This window comes from Nelumbo lutea, chromosome 5 (assembly GCF_056320005.1).
Source record: "Nelumbo lutea isolate HS-2025 chromosome 5, American lotus-T2T, whole genome shotgun sequence".
Taxonomy (NCBI): domain Eukaryota; kingdom Viridiplantae; phylum Streptophyta; class Magnoliopsida; order Proteales; family Nelumbonaceae; genus Nelumbo; species Nelumbo lutea.
This window is the reverse complement of record NC_142688.1, coordinates 80,529,510-80,551,626: the sequence shown is the minus strand read 5'-3', so window position 1 is coordinate 80,551,626 and position 22,117 is coordinate 80,529,510. Positions and strand designations below refer to the sequence as shown.

The window sequence follows — 22,117 nt, the reverse complement described above, 5'->3', positions numbered from 1 at the left end:
TGAGCAAAGAGTGTAACATTGTTACTTGTAGTTAGGGAAGAGATCCTTCCTTGTGGGTAGTGTTTTGATGATTATGGGCTGAAAGGTTTAGTGTAAGAGACCATTACAGGACTAATTACCTGATGGGATTTATTTTACATAAGTTCATTATTCTTGGGTCTTCATAGGGTGGCTTAGTCCAATGATCATTTAGGTGTAAATGTTGGGTTCAAACTGAGCCCAATCTGATGTGAGACCTTTGTGGGGTTCACTACCTTGAGCAATGAATTCAGCTTAACCTCTTTTATAGGTGGGGCTGAACCCTTATGGACTGGTGTGAGACATTTGTGGGGTCCCACGCCATACAATATTAGGCCAAAAGTGGCCATGTAACACCTAAGGACGTGAGCCATTAAAGAAAATAGGCCAAAGTTTTATTACTAATGAAATTAGTTAAGCTATCGCATGATAATGTGATTTGGGTCGAAACTGGGCATGGTTCTAGGTACGAAGCACCTATCATCTTAAGAGGATAATGCTTATCTATTAAAAGAGTCCAGATCCAAATCAAATTTGGATAATATCCTAATTAAATTAGGAGAGTGCTCCATATAAGGGGGTTAAGAGGAAGAGGGCGAGTACAACTTGGATTCCTCCTCTCTTGCTCTCTGCTCTTCTCTTTTCTCTCCCAGAAACCCTAGTTTGACCTAGGCATTAAAAGAATGATTTTTATCAGTTTTTCTGTTGTGTTTTTTCAAGAAAATGTTGGAGAAATCGGGCTCAAAAATCCCAATTGATTCAATGCAATTGGATAATAGTTTTGTAGAAAACAGTTTTGTTGAATTGACTTCTCATTCATTGTGCCATCTTTAGTTGGAGCCCGATTTTTGGGATTGATTTTGGATGTGAACTACCACTCTTGGATATGTGATTTGTAGACTATGTATCAAGTACAATTTGTTTTAATTTCGATTTGAAATCTTGTTCGGTTTAGTGCAAGAACATTCTAAAAATTTTAGATTTCAAAATCTCTAAGATATATTTTTATATCTTTGCATGACATGACCAGATATCCCATATACTGCTAGTGTGATTATTTAGTTCATGCATGCCCATAAGGACACAAATATGATTGTTGCAGAACGGATTATGTGTTATATGAAAGGAACTCCAAGAAAAGGGTATCCTCTTATCTAGGCATGGACACATGAATCTAGATGCTTACCCAAATTTTGATTAGGCTGGTAGTATTGATGATAGGATATCTACATTGGCTTACTGTGCCATGGTTGAAGGGAACATTGTTTCCTAGGGGAGTAAGAAATAGTCAATAGTAGCGAGATATTTGGTTCAAAGTTGTTATGGCTCAAGTCACTTCTAGAGGAGATGGGTTTTACACATGATAACCTTTTAATGCTTTACTATGATAATCAGGTTGCGATCAACATAACTCATAATCCAATTCAACATGATAGGACAAAACATATTGAAGTTGATCGACATTTTATAAAAGAAATGATAGCTTTTAGAGAAGTTTTCCTTCTTTTAATTGCTTCAAAGCAACAATTAGCATATATTCTGACCAAGGGTGTCCCCAAGGCAAAGTTACAACATTGTGTAAGCAAGCTGGGCATGATTGATATTTATGCTCAGCTTGAGGGGAAGTATAGAGATAATGGGCCAAATAAACCTTAATTTCATTATTTTTCTTTAAGTTATGTTTATGACTTGTGTTAGTAGGTAGTGGACCTTAGTTATGGATGTATTTTCTTTTTTTCTTGTTTTTTATTGCTTTCTTTAGTGATGGGCTCCCTATATATTAAGGGCAATTTGTAATTATCCTTATTTTTTACAAAAAAAAGAATAAAAGAGATCACGGGGGACTGAAGAGAGGTTTTGAGCTACTCTATGTTTTTCTTCATTTTCTTTAATCTTCTTCCTCCATCACTTTTCTTTCTTCAATCTCCTTTTCTCCTATTTTTTTTCTTTTAATTTAGATTATTGCAAGTGTGATTTACAACTATATCCATCCACTAAACTCCACCTCTATTTCCTATTATTTGACCCATCATCAAACCAAGATTTCATTTCAACACCCCCATTAACTTAGACTTGCAAATCTTAAATCTATCCATCTGATGCAACTTTAGAACTTCTAAAATACCACCAAGGACATCAAAACGCCCTTAGATCTCCCTCTACCAAACCCCACTTCTAATCTTCACCATTTGACTCATCATCAAGCTAAGATTTTGCTTTAATACTCCCATTAACAAAACCTCTAAATCCCAGATCTACCTATTTGATCCAATTTAAAAGCTCCTCAAACTCCACCAGTGACATCTAAACATCTTAAAATCTACAACATCTTCCAAATTCCACTTCCGATCCCCATCATTTGAACCACTATCAAGCTAAGATTTCATTTCGACCCTCCTTGTTTACCTAAAAGCTGCATATCATAGATCCACCCATACATTGTAGATACATCAAACCTTGCCAATGACACTAAACCACTCTTAGACATCCATCTACCAAATCCCACCTTTAACCTCCCATCAAGTCTAGATTCCATTTTAGATCTCTTAGTTGGTAGAAACCTTCAAATATGAGATCTCAATATTCCAATTATTAAACAAAGATATATGTATATATACAGTAAATCAACAAATAAATAAATAAAAGTAAAAACAAAAGGGGTTTGCTTAAGGAAAGTTGTTTCTTGCTTTGTCTTCATGATAGTGTTTGATGTTTCCTTTATATAATTAAGAATTACATATTAGTGCTAATGTTCACCTTGGAACCCCATGTGGGCCCCACCTAATGGATGGAGGAAATGAGTGTCTAACCTCTTCTCTCTCCCATCCAAGTCTTACCAGACCATTTCAGCTGGTGCTTTGGGCTTTGGTGTCACTATTAAAAAAAAATTAAATAATTCCTGAAGCTCCAATCACCTGCATTTCACTGGATTAATGGGTGGTGATTCTAAACTAGCCTAAGTGAGCCATTTTCTTATGCTTACATGCACCTTAAACCTATCACTATTTTATCCATCATCAAGCCTAGATTCTAGTTTCAACATTCCTCAATAGCCAAAACTACCAAATATAAGATCTAGCCCCTTAATCCTAACTTGAGACCCATCAAACCTTATCAAATTTCTCCATATGCCCTTAGATCCCCATCTGTTAGGTTTCAGCTCCAAATCTTTATCATTTGACCCTCCATCAAATAAAAGATTTCATTTCAACTATCCTAATTGGTGGAAAACTTCATACCAGAAATTCCCCATGACAACATGAGCATTGTCACGTCAAACACAACCTATAACGTTGAAAAATCCATACATACTTATTCATCAAATTTCGGCCCTAAAATCTCCATTTTATCCCACATGAAAAAGATTTCGATTTAACCCCTCTTGTTAATTACAACTCTCAAAATCAAAGATCCACTTCGTAGTACAACCCTCGACTTCCAAACCCTACCATTACCTTATTAAACATTCCAATCACTTATCCGTCAAATTCTAAAACCTAAAATTCCCATTTTACCCCTCCTATAGAAAAGATAATCCAATCACTCTCGTTAGTTGTGGCTCTTCAATCCAAAGATTATCTTTGTGGTACAAACCCCAAGACTTCCAAACCTTAACGTTACCTTTCTTAACCTCTCGATTACCTGTTTGTCCAACTTTAAACTCCAAAATCCCCATTTTACTCCTCATATAAAAGGAATTTGATTTGACCGCTCTCATTAGTCGTAACTCTCCAAATCAAAGATTTTCTTGGTGACACAACCCCCGTATCTTCCAAGCCCTACCATTAACTTTTTAAACCTCTTGATCACCCATCTATCAAATTCTCGACCCTAAAACTCCTATTTTACCACTCATATAAAAAAATTCCAATCAAATTGATTTTATTAGCCACAACTCTCAAAATCTAAGATTCTTGTAACAACATGGTCCTCAAGACTTCCAAACTTCATCATTATCATTTAAAAACTCAAGATCATCCATTCCTAAAATTTCAAACCTTAAAATCCTTGTTTTTCTCCTTCTATGAAAAATATTTTGATATAATCGCTTTCATTAGCCACAACTCTCCAAATCAAAGATTCCATTTGTGACATGGCCCCAAGACTTCTAAACCCTACCATTACCTTTTTAAACCCCTCAATCACTCATTCATCAAATTTTAGACCCTAAAATCCCCATTTTACCCCTCATATATAAAAGATTCTAATATGACTGCTTGTAATTAGCCATAGATTTCCTTTGTAGCATGTCCCCCAATACATTCAAATGCTACCATTACCTTTTTAAACCTCCCAATCACTTATCTGCTAAAGTCTAGACCTAAAATCCCTGTTTTACTCCTACAGAAAGGATTTTGATTTGATCACTCTCGTTAACAACTCTTTAAACCAAAGATTCTCTTTGTAGCATAGTCCCTAAGACCCCTGAACCTCACTATTCCCTTTTATAAACCCTTTGATCATCCCTCATTCATTTTTTAGTCCTAAATTTCCATTTGACCCCTCTTATAGAAAAGATTTTGATTTAATCATTCTCAATGGCTATATCTCTAAAAATCAAATATTCTCTTTACAAAACTCTCGATATCCACATGTCAAATTTTAATGCAAAATTCCTTGTTTGACCCTTTCATTAATAAAGATTCCAACCGATGCAACATGGTAGGTTGAAGCACCTGATATTCAATTGCCTTAAAATCCTAACACCCTCGGCACCTTAGACCCACTTTAAGTGATTTGGCCCTACCTAAATAGCTTTCCATTATTTTTTCGTGCAAAGATACCTTCCTACACTTCAAAAACCCTAGATTCCATTTTAAAAAATCCCATTGGTTCATCCATTTAATTGACATTACACCCTAGCCTCTTACGGTTTAATCTCAGCCATTAGATCCTTCTCACTACACTCTCCCTAAATCTAGACCCTTCCTACAACTCACTCTCTAAAACTTTACAACTAAGTCCCTAGACATTTTTTCAATTTATCCAAAATTGCAAGAGAACCTAGAATCGACCTCAGCCTTAGATTTGAAAACCCCCTTTCTAAAGATCCCTCTCTATTTTCAGTCAAAGAGTCACTTAGATTTGAATTTGGCATTTTAAAAGAGAACCCCCTTCTCAAGGCAGTGGGAGTTCAGTCGAGAGAGGGGATAGACCCAAAAAGGTAAAGAAAAAAAAGGAAAAAATAAGAGAGAGAGAGAGGAAAAACGCTACAGTGAACCTAAAGCTCATTTCGATTAAGAGAGAGAGACCATTAAACCAAAATCCTCCTTTCTTTATCTTCCTCTAGCAATGAAAAAGCAAAAGAAACCCTAGCTTCCTCAACCTTCCTCTAACAAGAGGAAAAAAAACCAAAAATTGAATTCCTCCTTTCTCCGTCTTCCCCCTAGCAAGAAAATAGAGAAATCTCATCATTCCTATTCAAACTAGGCAGGGAAATTACCTTATTCTCATCATTATTTTGACAAAAGGCTTTATTTCTCCCAACAAATTGTCGAGACCGAAGTCTCCACTTTCCTCCACCCAAAAACTCTATAGTTGTTTCTCAAAACCATCCACCATCAAACACTACTCCCAATCAAACTTTCATCCATCCTCCACTGTAATCCTCCATTTTAGGATTCAAACTAAGAAAGAATCCCCTTAATTGGTTTCAGCTGTGAAGAAGAAGAAGAAGAAAGACGAGTTTTGATTTTCACATTAGAACACATTTTCATTGTTTCTTCTCTCTTCTTATGGTTCTCGGGTGACCAAGAAGCAAGAAACATCTCAGCCTTTCTCCTTACATTTGCAACTACCAAAACCCTTTCAAAGCTCTTTCAAAGTGTTTGTTACAAGGCCACACTCAAGGTAGGCAATCCCTTTCTTACTATTATAATAATAACAATAATGTATCCACAAACAGCAACAAAATCTTTCCAACCTACTGCAGCCTGACTCTTTGATGCGGAAGATCTCAACTACTACCTTTAAGCAAGTTTTTGAAGGTCTTTTGTACCCTGCCTTTGTGGTCATTCCTCTCGTTGTCGTTGAGTTTTGGTTGAAACCACCCTGGTGACAGGGACAATGCGTCTAGAGGTATCTTTTCTCGCTGCCGATATAGTACTCCAGGGGACCATCTGAATCATCGTTAGAGCCGAGACTAGAAGAATGATTCAGATCAGTAAGTGTACGGATGCACCATGACTCTTGTCCTCGGCGATTATGAGGAGTTTCAAAAGCTCCACCTGCAAAAGAAAATAAGAATAAGAACGTGAAGAATGGAAAACCCCCTCTTCATTTTTCTTTTTGTTTTTGACTTTTCTCCCTCTTATTTTCTCTCTAATTTGAAAATTGCAGGTCAAGCTTCAGCTTGGCGCAGAGGGTCAAGCTTGCATCATTGAGTTTCATCAGTCTGGTTACAGACTTGGGGGATGGAGGACAGAGGACGGAGGGTTTAGTTGCAAAAAGAGCTCTCCTTCTTACATCATCGAGTTTCGTTGGTTTGGTTGCAGACTTGGAGAACAGAGAGTCGAGCTTTAGTTCGGTGCAAAGGATGAGAGAGAGCAGAGTCATCATTCTGGTCGCAAACTTGGACGGAGAGTCCAAACTTCAGTTTCACTGCCGCCAATGCCCAACGCTGCGGCTTCTACTTCTCTACAACTTGCCCTGGCTGTAACAACCACACCTGTGGTTTGTCTCCAAAGAAAGCGGCCAGCTTGCAGAAGACATGAAGCCCTTCCCTCTGCAAGTCGAAAACAAAACCAAACACCTGTTTGTCTGAGCAGGACAGTGAAGGAGGAGTTCATGAGTGTGTTGCTGAGAGGTTAGAGAAGGAGCAAAAACCGCTTGAGAATTCGGTGGACGACTATGTTTTCTAGCCTAACACTCGAGGAACCGCTGCTCGACTGTTTATTAATCTGATTTTGTTGAGCCTCTTCTTTGAGAACAGCGATTCAATATGTTCCTTGGTAGTAACCGTGGATGCCATAGCTGAAACTCCGGGGCATTTCTTTATAGGGTTAAATACAAAATTAAGCTTAACTAAATTGTCAGAACTCCACCTGGTCTAAATTAGAGACTGAAATTAGGCAAGAACGAGATGAGAGTTACAAAGAAATTAAGGAACGATGAGCATGCAAATTGAAATGAGAGCAATCGAAATTAAATAGAAAATTTGAAGTGGAACGACTGAACTTAAAACCCTAAGAATGAACTAGAGGAAGACCCCTTGTTCTGTTAAAAACTCCGTCAAAAATATTGGTTAATCATTAGTTGGTTTTTATTTTGAAAATTCAAAAAATAATGGAGGGTAAATTTGATATTTTTCTTTTTTCGTCAATGTTTAACAGTGATGACAATTTTCAAAAAAAAACTTGGAGTACTTTTAAGACAATAATTGAACAATAAGGATACTATTTGTCAATTAACTAAATAGTAAGGGTAGCTTAAGAAAGTTGTCATTTATCTTTTTGATGTATTTTTTTTTTCTTGTTCAATGTAAGATTTAAATATAGAGAATTGAATGAGGTGAAAAGTTGTAATTCAATTTACAATTTAAACATCACAATTAATTCATTTCCTTTTTTTGCATGTTTCATGGAGTGATTCCATTGAACCCTTATGATTCATGGACCAAGTAATTCTCAATAGGAGCAGAAGCAAAACTAGATGAAGTCAAATTCCATAAAACAAGAGGGCACGATACACAAAGAGAATGGTTCATGGACCAAGTTATTCTGATATAGATTTAGGGACTTTACTTAAAAAAGCTAAAATGAAAAAAAAAAAATATTGGATCACTAACCCAAAACTCTCCTAGAACCCCTACAACACCAAGAACCCTCTTGGGTCTGTTACGAAGCCAATCAAAGCAGATGATGCAGCTGTATATGGAGAAGCTAGATATATTTGACCTTCTTTATGCCCCATTCGGCCAGGGTAATTCTTATTTGTTGTTGACACACAAACCTGCAAGCAGTCATAGTACTAGATTTAAAAGTTACTTCAAAAGAATGCTCATTGGTTTTTCATAAGCATTATGTAAATGTATACAGAGGACTGAGGTTCATTGTATGACTGATTCATTCATGAACAAACTGTGGATGCAGCCCATCCATGGTTTCTGTATATATTACAACAGAAATAACAGCTTTCTATTTTAGTAGTTCTAATTTTCGGTAAGGTAGAATCATTTATCTTCCCTTTTTGCATCTTTTGTACCTTTTTTTTTCTGCTCAGTTTGGTCTATCTTATTTTCAACCTTAACCATCTCTGGTATCAGCTCTTGGATACATACCATGGGATTTTATTGGTGAACACGACACTGTGTTGCCGGGTAAGACCTTTGTAATGAAGGGATGAGAGATCCATTATATGGATGGTCGAACCCTATAAGAAGGTTGGGCGAAATTTCAAAAATTTCTCTCTCCCATCTGGGAATCGTATTCCCTATTTTAGAAAATTGCATTTTCAAAAAGGGAGGAGAGGGATATACCTGATACGAAGTAGCAGTAACTCCGAATGAAGGTATTCATGCCCAAGGAGAAAACCAAAACCCGCTTCCACTGAAGATGGCACAGTGTGTAGGAAAGAAGAATCAGTAGGACAGTTCTTCAACAAGAATGGAGTAAAGGACTGGTGAGCACGACTTCTGATTGCTTGTTCTGCCAAGAAGCAATATCAAGAAAAATTCTTGACCACTCCCACAAGTGGAGATCGAATTGGGTAGGGGTGGCAAGAACAGGGAAGAACTTTGCAGATTGTTGTGTTGTGTAACTAAGGAATTCGCCCCCTTTATTTATAGCCCTCTTAGGATCAGCCTCCTAATCCAATTAGGAGAGAGTTCCTTAATCCAAATCTAATATTTGGATATGGATTCTTGAATGGATAAGACATATCTTATCCTTCATCTAATCCTCAGTCTTCTGCTTATCTTGAACCCCTGCAATGACTTACATGCATGAGTTGAAGCCCCAGAGTCAATATACCAGGAAGCAGAAATAACCAACAGATTGGTCTCTATGACAAAAGATCCAAAATTAACTTACTTTTTAGTCTTCAGATATTGAGGACAATTCCTGTTCCAATGGTTAGTCGGTTTGCAAAAGTGACAGGCATCCGATGCTTTGTCCTTATTTTGCTTTTTCCGTTTGCTAGTCTCTTTCTAAGCCTTTTTCTTTGCCCTTTTCTTCTTCTTACCTGAATTGCTACCTTCAGCAAGCATGGCTATCGGTTTATCCTTCTTGATCAGTTCTTCAACCCTCTATAACATATTGTTGAGTTCCTGAAGGCTAACATTTAGCTTATTCATATTGTAATTCATGATAAACTGATTGAATGAGGGAGGCAAGGAATTTAGGATTGCATTAACCTTGGTGACATGATCTAGCTCTGACTTGAGTGCCTCTAGTTCATTAATGTAACCCATCATCTTGAGACAATGGTCATGAACCATCTGGCTCTCGGTCATTTTTGCGGTCATGAACAACATCAAGACCTTCTGACGAGTAGAACGATTCTGCTCTTCATACATTGTCCTTAGACTATCTAAGATATCCTTGGACACTTCAATCTGATCGAATTGTCTCTGTATCGGATTGTCGAAGGAGGATATGATATAGCACCGGGCAAGAGAGTTCTTATCTTTCCATTCTTGATATTCCTTCCTACGTGCCTCAGAAGCCCTATCACCCGGACGATCTGGAGCAGGGTTCTTAGCAATCTTGTCCAATTTTTTGGACTTTAATACCAACATAAGGTTACGTTTCCAGTCAGTATAATTTGGGCCCTTAGGTTTGTTATCATCCAAAGCTTGGCGGATTGTTCATTTGCCATTTCTGATAAAGGGTAAGGCAGAATATTAGTCCACAACTTGAATTGATTCATGTTTACAACATAGATATGGCTTTTAATCTATATTTAATTTCCATTTATTCATCTCTGAGATTTTCCTCCTATCTTATTGACAGAGACTGCGAATTATGTCTCTAAAAATGTGGAAAACCACATTAAGCCAACTGCTTCAGCTGCATAACCCCACCAACTTTTGTGAAGGATCATATCCACTCATCTAATGAGCTTTCCCTTTGACCTCTGTCAGACAAGGTTCATTGCCATCTTAGGTTAAACCTTTCTGTCCAGTAAGTGTTCACCCATCATATTTGCGAACGCCAAGGTACCATGAGAGAGTCTTCCATTTTATGATAGGCTCCTCCCACATCAGTCTATGACGCCCCTATCATCTTATGAAACAATCCAACAGATCCAACAACAAATGGATAGCCCAATTTTATGGTGCATCTTTTCATTACTCAAGAACTCATCTTCATGCTAATAATGGAAGGCCTTTAGAGAGTTCATCATATGAATCTCCCTATCACATGCACTTATATTTTGAGGAGGGGACAAATAATTATGCCCTAGATTTATTTAGGTCAAACCAAAGTGGCTCCCACTGACTTTCATAAAGCTGGATTTAGATGGGCCCTAAACAGCTAAGGTTCCACACGGTTCCTCTTGGGGAAGAAGCTAATGTGGGGCCCACTATGTAGGGATATCATCCAATGATCTTAAGAACACCATGGCAATGATGTGCATTCAACCATGGTGTGTGAAAGAATCACTATCGAATCAGCATGGGCCAAGTGCTTATGGCCCATGAATGTAGTACATCACCACTTCCATACATCACATGCATGAAATTCATATTTGATCCAATCAATTAAATAACTATAAAACCCATAAATAAAGCCCATTTAATTCCGTAATGTTACCAATTAATATTATCTAGGTATATGGGCTGAACTGCAAAGAGCAATTCAGCCCATATAGCATTTATGTTGAATTGGGCTAAAGCAGTTTTAACATATTAAAACTAGGTTTTACAGATGTGAGCCAAATTGCATCTTGAAATTAACCATCAATCGCTCATCCCATGAAGGAAATATTAGGTCTGAGAATATCCCCATCGAACCATAGATTTGGCCCAACCAGTTTGGTCCAATCTGGTTCGAATGGGTCTAGGGTTTGATGTTCAATTCAAGAAGATGATCTGAAATTAAATAACTAATAGATGACATTCAAGAATCAGTGATCAAACAAAAAAGGGGGCTGTTCGTAAGGCTGCAACCCTACAAAACAAGAAATTAGATTGCAGATTGCAGTTTCCATTACTGCAATTCGCAGATCGCAGATTTCTTATCTGCGCAAATTTTCTCCTCCATGCGAACCAGCTTCGTCTTCCATGAAATAAAATAGAAAAAACCTAATTTTTCTATTAATATTACATTAGAGTTAAATACTATACATCCTGTCTAAAAAATAAAAAAATTATTTCCAGGCAAAGAATGAATAGAATAAATCAACAGGTGCGCGTATTTCTTGCGCCAATAAAAGAATTCGATCTCCACCATACAAATAGCCCAAATTTCAAGAAATATAAATAGAACAGTTCTAAATATATTACAAAAAATAAAAGATTTAATTTCAGATCAATCGCCTAAAAGTGGGATCCGATTTCCCAGAAAAAAATGCTAACTGCGCAAATCGGGTAGAACGCCTTTTGCCCATTTGCGTAGATTCAAATCTGGTTTTATTCGGTTCAAGATTTGAATCTGGCTCTGATACCACTGAAGGGATAAGAGATCCATAATATGGATGGCATTCCCATTTGGGAATCGCATTCCCTATTTTAGAAAACTGCATTTTCAATGATCAATCTTGAACTAAAACCGAACCAGATCTGAAACAAAAAGGGAGGAAAGGGATATACCTGATATGAAGTAGCGGTAACTCCCAATGAAGGTGTTCACGCCCAAGGAGAAAACCCAAACCCGCTTCCACTGAAGATGACACAATGTGTAGTGAAGCAGGATCAGCAGGACGACTCTTTAACAAGAACCAAATTCTTCAGCAAGAATGGAGTAGAGGGCTGGTGAGCACGACTTCAAATTGTTTGTTACAATTCTTGATCACTCCCACAAGTGGAGATCGAACTGAGTAGGGGCGGCAAGAATAGGGAAGAACTTTACAGATTGTTGTGTTGTGTAACTGAGGAATTCACCCCCCTTATTTATAACCCTCTCAGGATCAGCCTCCTAATCCAATTAGGAGGGAGTTCCTTAATCCAAATATGATATTTGGATTTGGACTCTTGAATGGATAAGACTTATCTTATCCTTCAAATAATCATAATTAGATTATAGATCCTATTTTGCCTCCTTTTAATTAACTAACTTAAGCCTAGTTCGAATTAGGCTTTAGGCCCGTTAAGTTTATGTGCTCACTTAACCTCTTAATTTGCTGCCCAGTTGGCTCTATTAGTATGGTGTGGGACCCAAACATTGATCTACACATCAGCCACATGGGTTCAGTCCAACCTTTTTTACAAGGCCTGGCCGAATTTATAATAGGAGACAGTGAACCCCTGAGTCCATCACTATAGACTCCTAATGGGCCCAACATTTACACTTAATGGTCATTGGGTCCAGCCACCTTATGAAAACACTAGGACTATGGGCAGATGCAAGATTAGCCCATCAAATATTACCCTCAATGGTCTTACACTTAACCTCTCAGCCCATAATGATCAAACACTGCCCGACAAGGGAGGACTTCTCCCTTGGCTGCAAGGAATAGTGTTGCACTCTCTACTCACATGGATCCCGGGAATTAAAACATTTTGCAAACATTTTGAAAACATATATATATATATATATATATATATATATATATATATGTTTTGCAAAACAAATTTCAATGATTGAAATCAACTACCAGTAGTTTAGGTTTCCATCAAAAAGAGTGCATCCCCGATCATTCACTTTGTCCGACAAAGGGGCTGATCCTGTCACTATGATCACCCATTCAGATGAATTCTCAAACTATCCAAACATACCCAGGTTTTGACCCCGTCTAAGGATCTCATTGATTGGCACATCAAAGACAGCCCAATCCGACACCTAGTGTAGTATCATAATCGAGTCTAGGAGTCAGGTGTAACATTCCAGTTTTGCCCATCTATCTCCAAGGTCCAGGGCAATTTTGGAATTTTGGTCCGGTTCAGGGTTTCAAGAAAACCCACACTGCATGCACCTCAGGTCTCACCCTGATAGCTGAGACAAGCCACCCCAACCAACTTGGCGGCACATCAGTGTCAGCCTTGGCAGTATAAATCTCCCCAGATCTATCCAATGGCTATGAAGATTATAAACTAACACGAGTCTCATAAGTGTCTAGTTTAAGGGTATTACACAAAAATATATCAAAACATATGAATCAATTATGTACTTTTTTTCATTTACAATAAATGTCATCAAGTACATCAATGTGATTGGAGCTAAGGACATACACTGTCTAACATGTAATGCTTGTGTCTTCTTTGAAATGTTAAATCCCATGAAGGGGACTGCAGAAAGTACAATTCTAGAATCCATTGGTGTGACAATGGAAATTGATAAGACAACTTTTTCACAGAGCTCTAGAGCTCTATTAGCCTATGCTACTGTTCCATTATAACCAATCAAAGTATTTAACCCTTTTGATCTTCTACAGGTTTATGGAACGCTAAAGGAGGTAAATAATCTTAGTAGTTCTGAACAGTTAATTCATGGGGAGTTGTTAACTATCCAGTTTGTTCCATATTTGGACTCACCCAGCAATACCATTCATGAATCACTAAGAGGTCAATTAAGAATTTCATAGATTTTAACATTTTCTTCACTTTCTTTCATTTAAACTTGTGTCCAAACTGTTCAGTTCCTGGTTTGATTAAATCATCCCCTACCCTGATGTATGAATTTTCAAGACTGTATATTTTGTGGTTGAGGTGTGCCCAAACCTAATCTGGCCCAGCGCAGCCTGATCTGCATACCTATGTGCTATATATCATATATCTCACATTAACATGTTGCATATATGATACACACTTATAAATTGTTGTTTATTTGTTTGAAGGAATTGATTTAGATGTGCATACCTTTTTTTTTAATTATAATTTGCACTCCTACCTGATGCAAATTCACATTTATTGTCTGATTTTCACTTATTTTGTAAATTTTGCATCTTAAAAATTGATTCTCACCATTCTCCTACCTTAATTCTCTCTCATATAAAGTGGGGATTATATCATTTTACTTTTTATTTTACTCCTAGACCAAAAAAAAAAAAAAAAAAAACTTCTTTTGCCTTCATTCTCTTTTATATAAAATGGGGGCCATATCATTCTTTTTCCCATTTTACACCTGCAAACAAACAAAACAAAGTAAACTTAAAACAAAAGTGAATCGGAATTTATAATACTCGTCCCATTTGCACTCCCATGCATTTACACCATTTATTTGCATTACAAACAAATGGAGCCATATAGCAAAGTCTGTTGAAAACTTTGAAACATGGGTTACAATCTAGAACCTGTAATCCTAACCCCACATTATATTGGAATTTTGCCCATGAGAAACTCTCTGCTGCCAAAAGCTTTAACATTTTAACTCAGAAATATTAAATGAAAAGACTTCTTTCTATATGTGAAAAATGCTTTTAGGCTCAAATCTGCCCATAAAATGGAAGGTGGAGATATGATTATGTCCTTCCTTAGCAAACCCAAATCACAAACTGATTTGGGTTGGCAAGGCAAGGGCCAGGGCCAGGCCCAGGCTGCTGCCCTATTAGCTTTCTTGTAGAAAAGGAAAAGCTAAAAAGAGGAAAGGATCCAAAAGATGAACCATGTCTATCCCAATTCCCAATTGAGCAGCAGTGTGGCTCCATTCCTCCATCACATATATGGCTTTAATGTACATCAAAGTTAAGCTTGTGGTGACACTAGACAATCACTGTAGTATGGACTAGCATCAATCCTCTCAACCACCTCACAACTCGTAGCCTCACACCATGTTTTGCATGTCACACGGGGCTTGGAAAGTGAAAGAATCACACCCAAAGCCTAAATTATGCCAGCTTAAAAGCCATAGCTTTTCCAGACATTTACAATAGAACTATGAGTTTATGAAAGTGTAACATCACATTCCATCTCTCATACAGACCATATTGACAAAGAAAAGGTTCTTTTGTAGCTTTGGCCATTCTTAGAGCTTCAAAGCTTAGAGTTGTTCAAACTTTAAACTGAGATTGGAAGACTGAACCCAAGCAAATCTCACTCAATATTTGTTGGCAAATGGGGTCACTGAAACTTGTTGTCTTTAGAACATTATGTGCCCCCACTCAGTTTCACTAAGTTTGCTATTGGGTTACAGGCAAATCCGTTCCCAGGATACAACAGAGACTTGGGCGAGAATCTACAACCAACAAAGTTGAAGAATCTCTGAAGATACCTTCTATGAGACTGTAGCAGACTGGACTATGAGAGAAAGAGAGAAAGTGGATTTCAAAAATGTGTGTTTTTGAAGTCCAATTCATGCTCCTTAGATAGTTTATGAAGAGGTATGAAGAAAAGGTAGGTGTTGGTTCTCTGAAGGCACCTTGAACAGTCACAATTTTAAACATTGTGACTATTTAAAAGGTAGTTAACAGTTAATGACTGTTAACTTTGAATTGTGCCTCTTGATCACACCCGATCAAATCGTGATTGTTGATCTCATCAACAGTGATCAACGGTCAGCATTGCACCGAAACCAAAGCTGCCCTTCGCAAGCCACGTGGGTGCGCACAATGTGTGAGCAAAGTTCTCCTCTAAAGCGCCTAATTGTGCCACACACACACGCGCACACACATGCACGCATGTTGTGCGATATCAAACCTCCATTCTCTCCTCTACTATTTCTAAGGAGTGTAAATCAGCTCCTATTAAAATATTGAAAACAAAGCTTATAATTTTCCAATGTGGGACAAGTTCAAACTGGGTTTTGTAAGAGAAAAGCTAATTTTCCAAACAAGTGTGCATGTGCAATTTCTCATGTAATTGACCAATAAACCTGATGCGGCACAATCCAGGCACTCCTAGCTGGCTACTAACTGTCTCCTTGCTGGCGACGGATGACACCTGAGAAGATGAAAAGTGAGGATTCCCAAGGATTTTACACGGTGGGAGTACTCCGACGCTTAAGTTAGAATGCAAGGAAAAGAGGAAAGAAGAGTGGGGTAGCTAAGAGTGTAGGTCGCGCTTTATCACTATGCTTGAGAGATTAGAAGTCTCAAAAAGAAGGTTTCTCTACTGCCCTGAGGACTTTTATAGGTGCGTTCTTGTTAGGTTGGGCGTAACCGCCACTAGGCCCCTGCCACAGTCGTTACCTGCCAGTGCTGCGCAGGTGGTCGTTGCAACGTACTCCTCGCCCGGGTGAGTGACACGTCTCCAAAGGGCAGGCGCGCCTCCACCTGTTGAGAGACGTGGGTGCAGACTATCGAAAGGACAAGGACTGTGCCGTCAGTTAAGGGACGTGGCACAGTCTAATCGGTACGGCCTGTCAGGAGGAAGCTTCCTGAGGAACGCTCATACTGCTCACCCGCGAGCTACTTTGTAGCGAGCTCGGAATGCTTCAGGGTTACCCTTAGTAGAATTGGTCCTTGGGATGACTTGTTTGCTTGGGAGCTCGAGCGAGCTAGTTTCCCTAGCTCGCGAGCTAAAGTTTCCTCGGAATATCCCTTCCGAGATAGCTCGGGGAACCCAGAGTTCACGTTGTGGCAGGCTCCTCCTTTTGCGAGCTACAATGTAGCGAGCTACTTTATGGGCCCGCTACTTGGTTGTGCCAAGCCACAATGTTGAACTGTTACTCATGCTGGGTCAGTGTCCATGTGTCACCATTTCGTAGGTTGGGCCAAATCATCCTCCATCAATTGCCCCCCACTCCTCGAGCTGAGAGTGTTGCCTTAGCGTGGGGAGTTCATGAAGTGTGATGGACTGATTTGACCGAAATTCAAACTTGATTGACTGCTCACATTAAATGCATTCGCAAAAACTAGGAGATTTTCTGACCTTTCGGATTTTGAAAATGTGCTGGAGTAGCTCTTAACTCTGGATGTTGTGCAGCCATCATTACCTCAATCATGGAAGACGTGCAGCCAATCATTTTCGATTTTCAGAAGGCATGCGGTCAGTACGCCTGTTAACCATTGGATCCGCGGGCCGTCGATTCGGGGGCATGGGGACTATAAATAGGAGGGCCCTCTAGGTCTCATTTTCCTTCATGCCATCTTACTGTCTTCAGATCTTGAGGTCGCGCATCTGTCAAATCTACTTGAGTTCCTCAACTCACTTCATCCTGTCCCTTTCGGTGAGTCTTACTTACTGTCAGTCATGTTGAGGTACCCGTATCATGTTCATCACCAGGGCGGTAACCAGGACGATGATGCTCCTTCGATCTTAGGGGGAGCTTGGGAGCAGGTTTCAGGGGCCCAGGAGGCCTCCGGCGAGGGAGCCTCCTCTTCTTGGGGAAGGGAGCCCGATACCTTCGGCCCTTCCTCCATGACAAAGGGGAGACTTCGATCTCTGATTAGTTATTTCCATCTTCATAGGGACCACCTCTACTGCCTTCCCACCGATGACTTTTTGTGGGAGCATGGTCCCAATGACATAGTCATTTACCAGGAACATCTCGAGGCTGGCCTGCATCTTCCCCTACACCCCTTGATAGTGGATGTGCTAAACCACTTCAATGTCACTATCGATCAACTCCATCCCAATGCCATTCGGAACTTGGTTGGGACTATATCCTTGTGTTGGGAGTATTGTCTTCCCTTGAGTCTGGACATTTTTTCCGCCATCCTCTGTATAAAGAATGCCACACCCGAGGCTCCACCGGAGAGGCGTCTCTATTACTTCTCTCCCTGTCGTGGCTACAAGCTCTTGCATGAGCTCCCGAAGAAAATTCCTGCCTGGAAGCGGGATTATTTTTTGGTCTACAACCCCGAAGGGTGGCCCTTCCCTACTTCTTGGAGGGGCGCCATCCAGGACTCTAGGGTCAAGTTGGACCCTGATACCCAGAAAACGATGCTGTCCTGGGCATCGGTTGGCTTCCTCTGTTCAGACTACTTGGCCAAGGAGAAGCTCGTGTAGGCCGGCTTGAGCCCGGGTAGGTTGTCCTTTTAGATCATGTGGTTTTTGTCACGACATTGTGTTCATACGCATACATATTTCGTTCTTACCGAACTAACACTATGATTTCTTCTTGGCAGCCATCATGTCTGGTATAGACTCGCACCCCGACCAGACTCCCACCTCGGGGGACACTGAGTTTGGATCTGCCGAGCCGGTTTTATCCTCCCCTCTGCCTAAGATCCCGCCACCTGAAATCCTACCACCTCCATCCGAAGGAGGGGCTAGTGGGGCTGGCCTCGAAAGGGGGCGAGCCCCCGTGGTAGGGGTGACTTCCCGTAATCCTCTCCAGCCATTCCCTTATCCTCTGTTCCCAGTGGGAACTGGGAGGGGGTGAACGACTATGTCGTGGCTCGACGGAAGAGCCAGAGGGCGATCTGTAACGACGAGGTCGCCCATTGGGGGAATATGGAGCCTGAGGACCTCGCCGCATTTGCCTCCTCTCACTACATGGTGGTAAGTGATTCTTTCCTTTCTTCTCCCATTTTGCTTTCTTTTGTTGTCCTTTGATTCTTCTTTTGTTGGCAGGTGAATACCGCCATCCATGCTATGGCCCTCCAGGTGCACATCCACCCCGGCGATGCCATCGACCAGCGAGCTATGAATCAAAAGCTCCAAGAAGAGCTCGATCGGACTCGGGGCGAGCTCCATCACACTCGCAAGGGGAGTGAATCTCAGGAGCTGCTCATCCGCGACCAGTAGGCACAGATCGCCCAGCTTTCTGAAGAGAGCGCACATTATAGGGAGGAGTCATCGAGGGTGGTGGCGGAGAGGGAGCTCCTCTGGCAACAGGTGCAGGACTTGGAGTCTACTCTTCTGGATCAAACTCGGAATTTTGAACAGATGGTGGAGGCTGAGCGAGAGAAAGCGGTCTAGGATTTCAAGGACTCCTAGGAATACCATGACCTCCAGGTGGAATATGGCTCGAGTTCATACCGCTCTGGGTTTAAGCTCTGCCGGTGGTTGGTTCGAAAGAAATTCTCTGGGCTCAACCTTGATGGCGTCACTATGAAGGGTCTGTCTCCCGAGACAGCGGACCAAGCGGAGGAAGAGGAGCCTGACTCTCTTGAGGATGAGGATGAGGAGGCGGATCCCTGAGGCTTCAGCGATGTTTTTTCTAGACTTCTGGCATCTCCCAGGTGCCATAAACCTGGTCTTGCAAAGATCTTTGGTTGGGCGGTTGTGCCCTTTGATTATCAGGCTTTTTCGAGCTATTTAGCTCGGTTATTGCCTTGTTATTTTTCTTTCTCTCCTTTTTTTAACGGTAATGAAATTTCTTCTTTTTCTTCCAAGTATGATGTGCTCTCTTTATCTTTGCTAAGGCAATCTCAACACCCATGCTATTAGAGCTACATACCCGAAGTAGGACTTCTTGATAATCGTTATCTTGAACTGTCCCTTAAATCATTTAAGGCATCTCTATGGTGCACGACGAAGTGATTACCTTGTGTTCCCGAACTATACACTCGTTGGTTGTTCTTTAGTTCGATCAAGGTACTAAAACGAGCTATGCTTGGCAGGGTTTAAACCCAAGCTGCTTACGTTTTTCATACTTTACCTTCATCATCGAAATGGCTAAGTCTTTCTTGATGTCGAGGTGTTGGTTAGCTCGGTGTTTTAGCCCATAAGCCGGGGAGTGACTTATGGTCTACCCTTGAAGTTTGCCCATGTCATGGAGACGACTGGGTATTATTGCGCTGAGGTCATGTTAGCTCAGTACTTTGGCCCTTAGGCTCTAGAAGTGACTCATGGTCCACTCTTGGAGTTCGCCCATGCCATAGAGGCGACTAGGTCCTATTGCGCCGAGGTCTACGTTAGCTCGGTATTTTGGCCCTTAGGCTTTGGGAGTGACTCATGGTCCACTCTTGGAGTTCGCCCATGCCATAGAGGCAACTAGGTCCTATTGTACCAAGGTCTACGTTAGCTCGGTATTATGGCCCTTAGGCTCTGGGAGTGACTCATAGTCTGCCCAATTGTCATAGGTAATATTGCCTTAAGTTGACAATATTCCATGCCCGAGGTACCTGTTTTCCTTGAAGAGTCTCAAGCTCATATGTTCCCTCCCTGAGTACTCGTTTCACTTGGTAAGGTACTTCCCAGTTGTACCCGAGCTTGCCAGTGCCAGGCTCAGGTACTATAACTTTTCGAAGGGCCAAGTTGCCGACGCGGAGGTTCCGCTTCTTGACCCTGGCGTTATAGTATTGAGCTACTCTTTGTTGGTAAGCCGCGGTCCTGATATACGCAAGGTCCCTTATTTCGTTGAGTAGATCAAGGTTGGTACGTAGCTCATCTTCATTCGTTTGGTCACTATATGCTTTCAGTCGCAGCTTAGGTACTTCGATCTTTGCGGGGATGATTGCTTTGGTGCCATAAGTGAGGTTGAAGGGAGTCTCTCCTATGAAATCTTCTTTGTGGTTCGGTAAGCCCATAGAACACTGGGTAGCTTGTCTTCCCACAACCCTTTAGCTCGATCCAATCGTGCCTTCAGTCCGTGAAGGATGGCTCTGTTTGTGACTTCTGCCTAACCGTTTGCTTGAGGGTGTGCTACTGAAGTGAAATTCTGTCAGATCTCCATGTCTTGGCATTAGTTCTGGAATTTGATGTCCTTGAACTGCTTGTCGTTGTCAGAAATTAGTACCCGAGGTAACCTGAAGCGGCACACAATGCTCTTCCAAAAGAAGTTTTGGACGTTCCAGGCTGTTATCGTTACAAGAGGATCAACTTCTACCCACTTGGTAAAGTAATCCACTGCTACTACTAAGAACTTCCTCTGGCCCACCGCTGGCAGGAACGGTCCAAGTATGCCGATTCCCCATTGTGCGAAAGAACATGGGTTGGTGAGATACTTGAGGTCGACAGCAGGCTGATGATGAATATTGGCATGCTTCTAGCATTTGTCACATTTTCTAACGAGCTCGATGGCATCTGCCTTCATTGTTGGCCAATAATACCCCAATCGAAGTGCCTTTTGGGCAAGGGCCCTACCCCCTAAGTGTCCGCCGCACAGACCCTCATGAGTGTCACAGAGTACGAGCTCGGCTTCGGTAGGTCGCAAGCAGTGCAGGTAGGGGAGCGTGTAGGATCTCCGGTAGAGCCGTTCGTCTATTATGACGTATTTGGCTGCCTAGCGCTCTACCCTTCTAATGATAAGGATAAACCCTTATCTTATCTACAGATTAGATTAGCTTTATCCTAATCTTATTAGGAGGTTTCTAGATCTGAATCACATTCAGATCTGGACTCTCTAAGTGGATAGGATTAAGACCCTATCCTAACTGCTAATCCATCTCAGAATTCGCCCCTTTAATTAAGTAAATTAATAGCCCAGCTCGAAATGGGCTTTAGGCCCATTAAACTTATGTGCTCACTTAACCTTCCTAACTGCTGCCCAGTTGGGCTTCCTTGTATGGTGTGGGACCCAAGCATTGATCTACACATCAACCACATGGGTTTGGCCCAGCCTTTGTTACAAAGCCTGGTCGAATACACTATTAAAGACAGTGCACCCCCTGAAACCCATCAAATGGGCTCTATGGGCCCAACACTTACCCTAAGTGGTCCCTGGGCCAAGCCACCTTGTAACACCCAGGGACTGTGGGCAGATGCAAGATTAGCCCATCAGGTATTATCCTCAATGGTCTTACACTTAACCTCTCAGCCCATAATGATCATACACTGCCCGACAAGAGAGGACCTCTCCCTCGGCTGTAAGGAACAATGCTGCACTCTCCACTTATATGGATCCCGAGAATTAAAACCCTTTTGCAAACATTTTAGAAACCATAATATATATACTTTTATATCTCATATAAAATATATTTTGCAAAACAAATTTCAACGGTTGAAATCGGCTGTCGGCAGTCTTGATTTCCAACAGTGAGAGTGCATCCCCGATCATTACCTTTGTCCGACAAAGGGGCTGATCCTGTCACTATGATCACCCACTCAGATGAATTCTCGGATTGTCCCAACATACACAGGTTTTGACCCCCGCTAAGGATCTCACTGATTGGTACATCAAAGACAGCCCGATCCGACACCTAGTGCAGTATCATAATCGAGTCTAGGGGTCGG

At 40.8% G+C, this 22,117-nt stretch overlaps 1 long non-coding RNA gene across 3 annotated transcripts; it reads left to right on the top strand.

Annotated features, from left to right (window-relative positions):
* Positions 1-5,145: 5,145 nt before the first annotated feature.
* LOC148853061 (uncharacterized) lies at positions 5,146-7,046 on the top strand. Of its 3 annotated transcripts, none has more exons than XR_016098995.1 (3): positions 5,179-5,868; positions 5,951-6,181; positions 6,358-6,996. It is a non-coding gene; the product is annotated as an uncharacterized LOC148853061 (long non-coding RNA). The 3 variants fall into 3 exon arrangements; XR_016098997.1 differs by having other exon boundaries at positions 5,210-5,868; positions 5,951-6,271; positions 6,358-6,967; XR_016098996.1 differs by lacking the exon at positions 5,951-6,181 and having other exon boundaries at positions 5,146-5,868; positions 6,358-7,046.
* Positions 7,047-22,117: the final 15,071 nt, after the last annotated feature.